Genomic DNA, 8,154 nt, shown 5'->3' with positions numbered 1-8,154 from the left:
CTGTCGGGCCCCATCCCACTGTGCGAGCACAACCACGTGAGCACTCAGAACAAAACATGGGTAATTACAACTAGGGCAGAAATACACAGGGGTCAGGCTGATCTGAGAGGAAGGGGAGTCTTGGGACAAAATGGTCCACCTGCAAACATAAGCCACGTTTCTCTTAGTTTTCCCCCTCCTCAGGCACACACCACACCACCCGGGATGGCCGAAAACTCCTTATTGTATTCCAGGCTGGTGTCAGCCTTCTGAGTGCTGAAATTACAAGCTCCCACCACGATGCCAGACCACCTCGGATACTTCAAAAAAAAAAATATTACTCTGACTAGGCAGCTGAGTGGACAGTGAGGTGACCAGATAACATAAGTCTCGTGTATGTGTGGGTGGGTGGGTGGGGTATCCTGAACTTCTCCTGGGCTTCACACTAGGTGAAGGGCAGAGTTTAGGAGATGGATGGGTTAAAGGGAGGGTCACAGAAAGTGAAGCAGGCACAAAAGAGCACTCCTATGTCAGTGTAGGCTGTGCAAAGAATACTACAAACTGCAGTGGGTGCTGGGCAAGGCTCTGCAGGGACCTTTGCCTTTGCCCCACTGTATCCTGCTTGGCTTGGTTCATTATTGGTGTTTAGAAGCGGCTTGCAGAAACCTCTCTATGTAGCCCAAGGGGAGTCTGGGAGTCTAGCCTGGGATTAATACAGGTTGGAGAGAAGAGGTGTCTCTGGCTCAGAAATAGCACAAAAGAAACAAACAACTTGGGAATGATGCCAGGAAGGAAGCATGGAGAGCCCCAGGGATGTTTGGGGTTGGCTGTGGGTTCAGATCTTTGTCTGCCTGACTCAGGCTGGGCTCTGAGTGGAGGCCTCCTGCTGAAGGTAGCCCTTGAGGCTGAAGATAGCCGGCTCTACTGGATGTTTGCTCAGGTCAGTGTTGGGGGTGGCTGATGTGCTGGCTTCCTGCCCACTCTGAGCCCCAAAAATGGGGAGCTTGGGGTCTGGGAAGGGGAGTAATACATGCCGAGACATGGAAAGGTCCAGGCAATCGGGACATGTAGGTCTCTGGAGGAGGTAGTAGCAGCCCTGAAAGAGCTTGGGGCCTGAAGGTGTGGAGGCTGACAAAGGAGTGTGTTCATGTATTTGGGGGGGGGGAGGGGAGCAAGAGACCACGTTTTGCTTTTCACTCTATCAGGCTCAAGAGGAGCCCAGTGGGGACCCCTGAGAGGGTATCCAGGTGAGGAAGACTATGGCAGGGCATAGTCGATACTCTGGGGGTGCCCAGTTAGATCTTGGTTATGCTGGGGGCAGAGTCTTGCCAGGTTCCAGCAGCAGAGTACAGGTGACCTGGAGGTCCTTCTGGAAACCCCAGGCAGGCGGGCTTAGCCAGTAGCCTGTCCCTATGCCTTTGAGACTGGAACACAATATTGTATATGATATAATCCAGTTGGGAAAAAAAACCCTCAAAGTATTTCAAGTAAGCTTATAGTTGTGTTAGGACATACTTCTGGTTATAGACATGCAGTTTGTGGGCGGACTTGCTAGGCTCTACCTTATAAATGATACTAGTTATGACCCATTCCAGCACCGCCTGCTCTACAGACCTGTGCCTTCTCAGTGGGTGCCGAGTTCTTCCCATCTCCTTCATCTTGTTCCCTCACACCCACAAGGAGTGAGGCAGTCCGAAGAGACGATGAGAAGGGTTTGGAGCTGGAAACGTTGTCTCAAGGTGCTGGTTTCTTCTGAGCTAAATCCAGTCAGCAGCATCTGTGCCAAGGTAGGACACGATTCAACATCTGGCAGCCTTTCTGAATCATACCGGTCCCGGGCCCCGAGAACGCTTTTTGGAATCTCTTGTGTTGACAAGTGCTAGAGGCTCGCTCAGACTGGGGCAGTACTGGCTGCTTCGGAGTGCAGAGCCTAGACGTTCACTCCGGTCTAGCAGGTGCATAGCGCTTGGGTCTATCTGCTCTGTCCACGAGCGCCCTCTGTCGCTCACAGCAGTACACTGCACGAGCTGGCCGCCTGAGGTACAACTAGGTCACCCCAGAGGCTGACCCCACTGCCTGGCAAAGAGAAGTAATGTGTAGCTCTCTGCTTCAGCTTATGAGGCATGAGAAACACCCGTGCCCTTGGGTTGCCCAGATTGACTTCTGAAGCACAATAGATAAAATGATAGTGCAGCAGATGGCTCTTTCCTGATTTAAAAAAGAAAAGTTACCATTATCACTACCAGTATGGCAGTGCCAGGGATCCAACCCCCCGCTTTATGGATGCTAGGCAATTACTTTGCCACAGAGCCACACCCTCAATCTTTATTATTAAATTAGATTTTATAGTTAAACACACATCTACATTTTCACCATTGAAGAGTACAACCCAGAAGCCTTGAGAATATACCCTGCCACCACCACCCACCTGCAGAACTCTTTGTCTGTCTACAGAACAGAACATTGGTCTCTGCTAGAATTTATCTTCCTCAGCCCATTTACCACTGTTCAACCTGATCTTTTTTAAACTTTTAAAACAAGGCGATTTTGGGCTGGAGAGGTGGCTCGTTGGTTAAGAGCACTGACTGCTTTTTCAGAGGTCCTGAGTTCAATTTCAGTAACCACATGGTGGCTTACAGCCATCTGTGATAGGATCCAATGTCCTTCCTCTTCTGGTGTGTCTGAAGACAGTGACAGTGTACTCATATACATAAAAAATAATTCTTGTTAAAAGGTGATGTTTATTCTTACACTTTATTATTTTGTAATAGATGAGGTAGCTTTTATTTACTTATGTTTAATGTATATAAACATTTGCCTGCATGTGTGGATGAGCGTCATCTGCATACAGTGCCCTCAGAAGCCAGATGAGGAAGTCAGATGCCCGGAAACTGGACTTGTAGACTGTTGTGAGTGACATGTAGGTGTTGAGAACTGACCCTGTGTCCTCTGCAAGGGCAGCAAGTGTTCTTAACTGTGGTTCTTAACTTCTCTCTAGTCTCCCTGCTACTGTCCACCCCTTTAGAATATAAAGTTAGCATTCAAAGTTATGGGTTTCATTATGATACTTTCCCCACCGCACACACACACACACACACACACACACATATACAGGCACACACATACAGACACATACACACATACACACAGAAACACACATACACAAACACAGACACACACAGACACACACATACACACACACACCCATACACACACACACCACACACACACATACACACAGACACACACATACACACACACTCACACCACACACACACATACACACACAGACACACACACATACACACTGCCCTCTGCCATCTCCATGCCTTTCTCTTTCTGGCAACTTTTCTTTCCTCCAAATAGCTCTGCCTACTTCCCTCATGCAGTTCCATTTTCCTCTTTTTCTCCTCTTCTGCATCCCTTAAGGTCCCCTTTCATTGTTCTTTTTAGTTTATGTGTAGCTGTGTGTGTGGTATCCCATTTACTTTATGTGCATTTGTGCATACATAGAGTATATCTTCTCTTGTCACTTTTTGCCTTATTTCTTTGAGGCAGGGTCTTTCCTGAACATAGAGCTTCTACTTTTCTAGCTATGCTGAAAGCCAGCAAGCTCCAGACCCTTTGTCTTTACCTTCCTTAGTGCTAGGGTCACAGGCATCTCTGAGACCTTGTCACATTGGTGCTTTGAGGATTCAAACTTGGGTTCTCAGGTTTGTGCAGCAAGGGCTTTACCCACTGAGCAGCCCCCAGGCCTCTTTTTTTTTTTTTTTTATTAGATATTTTTTTCATACTTTGGCTAGTGTAAACAGCATGGTGGGTGTTGTTCTTTCATGTGCCCCTAGTACACATTTCAGACTATTTTGTTTTTAAATTATGACACAATTAAACTTACAAAGAAACCTGGGGGTCGGGGGTGGGACCCACAATATAACAAGCATCTAGCTGCCACACAAAGCAATTTCAACACTGTCCTGTTTTGTCCTTGTTGTTTTGGATTAGAAAAGCAACAGGAAGTATCCCATGTCCACCACTTCCCACCACCCCAGGCTACTGTGCCCAGTGGCAGTTGCTACCTAGGTGTCCTGGGTAGCTTTACCTGTCAACTTGATACAGTCTAGAGTCATTTGAGAAGAAAGCCTCAACTGAAAGACTACCTAGACTGGATTGGTCTATGGGCATGGGTAGAAGGGATTATTTTGACTGCTTATTAATGTAGGAAAGACCGCCCCACTGTGCAGTGAAACCATCCCTAGGCCTGTGGTTCTGAACTGTATAAAAAAGCCAGGAAAAGCTCTATGTCTCTTCTCTTTGACTCTCTTATTTCCCTGACCCCTTTCTCAGTCTCTCCCCTCCCCTCCCCCCTCTCTCCATGTGTTTTTGCCCTCCCTCCTTTCTGTCTTTACTCCCTTCTTAACTCCCCTTTCCACGCCTCAAATAAACTCTATTTACACTTAAAAAAATAGCTAGGAAGCATGAGCCTACCTGCTAGTCAGCAAGCTATTCCTCAAGGTCCTGCCATGATTTTCTGACTGTAAAGTGAGTTCCTGGGTCAGAGGTAATGCTGTGTAGAATAGCGAGCAGACCTATGTTCAGATTCTTGCCTCAGGTTCCTGCCTTAACTTTTCTCAGTGATGAACTGTGACCCGAAATTGTAATCAAAATAAACGCTTTCTCCCTCAAAGACGTTTTTGGCCAGGGTATTTGTGATGTTTGTCACACCAACAGAGAAGGAACAAGAATACCAGGTTTGTGAGCACCCTCCTGAATGGTGTGTGTAGTTCCACAACATCTGTAGGTCCCTACATATAGGTAGTTTTATCCTGTTGTGTGCTTTGGAGTTAAACTCTCTTAAAAATGGTGACTGGAAAGATGCCCAGTCATTTTTGGAGCACTCTGGAGCACTGGCTACTCCTCCAGAGGACCTGGGTTCAGTTCCTAACACCCACATGGCAGCTTATAACCATCCAATACTCCCGTTCCTAGGAGACCAAGTGCCTTCTTGCCTCTGTAAATCCCAGGCGCACACACAGTACATACACATACAGGTAAAATACTCATGCATATAAAATAAAAATAGACCTTAAAAATACATTTTTATTTATTTTGTGTGAATGTGTGTGGACAGGAGGGTCTGGCATATGCCTTGGTGTATGTGTGGAGGTCAGAGGAAGACTAGGAGTCAGTTCTCTCCTTCCAGTGTGTGGGTCCTGGGTATTGAACTCTGGATGTTAAGCTTGCCCTCCATTGCTTTTACTAGTAGAGCCATGATGCAAGTCCAATCATACCTCCAGTTCTTTGTTATTTTTCCTTTGGCAACACTGAGGCTAGAACCTGTGGCCTCACTCATGCTGACTACACATTCTACCTCTGAGCCCCATGTCTAGTCAGGAATGTTCACAGATAAGGCTTGCTGTCTATTCTTAGGCCCTTGCTTTTACTTTTTTCTTCTGGGCTGTGAGTTTCTGTTGATATGAGTCCGGTTCCTTCCTCTGTGTAGGCTTCCCTTTAGAAAAGCATCATGTGTGATTGATTATCTACAACACTATGATACAAACCAGTCACCAAGGACACAGTGCTGCATGACTCTGTTCACGTGACCACTGATGGATGCTTAGCTTTCATAGATAATTTCCTGCTCCCTGGCTACCTGTTTTATATTGCCTGGGCCCTGCAAGCCAAGATATATGTTTTAGCAAGTCCATATGTATACACATGCTCAATATTTTACTTTCACTTTTGTATATGTCTCTTTAATTTTTATAGTTAAAAATTGTTATATAGTAAAGTTGACTGCTGGTATTTAAAATTTGTGGTTAAAATATGTGTAATATGAAAGTGTATATGAGTGTGTATGTGTGTTTGTGCTCTCTGGCTGTCATGTGGTGGTGAAGGTCAGAGAACAATTTCAGGTTCTGGTTTCCTCCTTTCACATGTGGTCTTAGGGATTAAACTCAGGACATCAGACCACAGCAGCAGGTGTCCTTGCCCACTGAACTATCTTACTGGCCCAATCATACCTCCAACTTTATTATTATTATTATTATTATTATTATTATTATTATTATTTTGCTCTGGTAATACTCAGGATGGACATCACAACCTTGCAAATACTAGTTAAGCATTGTACTTCTGAGCCACATGCCCAGTTAGGACCGAGTCTCCAAGGGATGTGGCTTTACCTGCTGAACCAGTTTGCAGTTTTAAAAGTCCTCATCTTAAGCATGTCCAAGTGCACATATCTCAGCAGCACAAGTACATCCATGTTGATCCCCACCATTTGCTTCCAGACCTTTCTCATGTTTCCAAACTGAAGCTCTGCCATCCTCACTAAATGCTGACTCCCCTCCCTTCCCCAGCCTTTGGCTTCTCTACCCTGCTTTCTGTGGGGGTTGTTGTTCCTATGGTGCTGTTGAATATAGGGACCTCCCACCAATACAGTTGCAAAGCATTGTCAATTTTCGTCCAGCTTGTTTCACACAACACAGTGTCCTCAAGGTCTATCCATGTTATAATACGTGTTCTTCCTTCTTGTGCTAATGAACACTTGGATGGCTTTGCCCCTAGAACTTCTAAGAACAGAGCCCGTGCTCTGGCATCTCCAACAAGCCAGGCTTGCTCACCCCTCCTTAATAGGCCAATTTAAAGAGCCAAATTAGGGGCTGGAGAAAAGGCTCATGCTGCTGCCAGCACCCAGGTCAGAACAGCTCACAACCATCTGTAACTCCAACTCCAGGAGGTCTGACACCCTTTTAGCCTTTGTGAATTCTCAAACACGTGTGACATGCACACACATAGACACAGACACAGAAAAATTAATTTTATTTGAGAGCCAGTGATGGAGAGATAGTCAGTGGTTAAGAGCTACTGGCTACTCTTCTAGGATCTGGGTTCTAGTCCCAGCATCTTCTCTGGCTTCCTTGGGCTTTGCACACATGTGGTACACAGACATACATGGGGTTTTTAGACAGAGTAGATCAGGCTATCCTAGACTCACTCTGTAGATCAGGCTGGCCTCAAACTCATAGAAATCTACTTGCCTCTGCCTCCTGAGTGCTGGGATTAAAGGCATGCAGGCATGCACCACCACTACTTGGACACATGCACACACACACACACACACACACACACATACACACACACATTAATAGTAAAAAGCAGGACAAAGAGATTTATCCAATATGGCCACATTGGAAAGACAGAAAAAGAAACCGAGTGAGCACCAAATGCATCTTTGGAATCCTAGAATGAGGTGTGAGGTTATGTGTAACATAAAGAATGCAGAAGTTCACTGTGACATTTAATTAATTAATTAATTAATTAATTTTAAATTCTAGGATGTTTATTACAAAGGTAAACCCTGATCCTTGAAATTGGTTTATCGGTAGGATTTCTGGTATCGGGCACGGGCACCAGGACTGCCAAACTTTTTGGATTCGCAGTGACTGGGGTCAGCTACAAGCAGGGTCCGATCGTACTGGATGAGGATATCTTTGATCTCCTTTTTAGAGGGTTCATCCACATATTTCTGGTAATAGGCCACCAGGGCTTTCGAGATGGACTGTTGGATAGCGTAAATTTGGGCCACGTGACCACCACCCTTCACACGGACCCGGATATCCACACTAGCAACCCACTCCTTGTCCAGAAGCAAACCAGTCTCCAATAACTTGTACTTGTGCGCGGCTCGATCGTCTCCAGGGGACGTCCGTTCACCTTGATGAGCCCATTTCCTCGTTTGGAGTGAGTCACAGATGTGGCTGTCTTCTTGCGTCCGAAGACCTGCACGGACTGCAGCGGACCCTTGGATGGCATAGTGACAAGCTAGAAGTACGAACATGAGCTGACATTTTATTTAAAAATTTAAGTACACTGTAGCTGTCTTCAGACACACCAGAAGAGGGCATCAGATCTTATTACACATGGTTGTGAGCCACCGTGTGGTTGCTGGGATTTGAACTCAGGACCTCTGGAAGAGCAGTCAGTGCTCTTAACCACTGAGCCATCTCTCCAGACGTCACTGTGACATTTTTCACACACATATATTATTATACTGTGTTCTTAGTCTGCAGTGTCTTCCCCAGTCTCCCTAATCCCCTCTAATTGGTCCTCTCTTCCTCTTCTCCTCCTTTCTTGTGATGTGTTGTTCATTACCCTCTTCTATTCTCTCTTCCC

At 45.9% G+C, this 8,154-nt stretch overlaps 1 pseudogene across 1 annotated transcript; it reads right to left on the bottom strand.

Moving 5' to 3' along the window:
- Positions 1-7,357: 7,357 nt before the first annotated feature.
- LOC308416445 (small ribosomal subunit protein uS9-like) lies at positions 7,358-7,808 on the bottom strand (annotated as a pseudogene). The gene has a single exon. The product of its transcript is annotated as a small ribosomal subunit protein uS9-like (transcript).
- Between the last annotated feature and the right edge of the window lie 346 nt (positions 7,809-8,154).

The sequence above is a fragment of the Micromys minutus genome (assembly GCF_963924665.1).
Source record: "Micromys minutus genome assembly, chromosome: 2".
NCBI classification, from domain to species: Eukaryota; Metazoa; Chordata; class Mammalia; order Rodentia; family Muridae; genus Micromys; species Micromys minutus.
The sequence above is the reverse complement of the archived record's forward strand: the minus strand, read 5'-3'. Positions and strand labels throughout refer to the sequence as shown.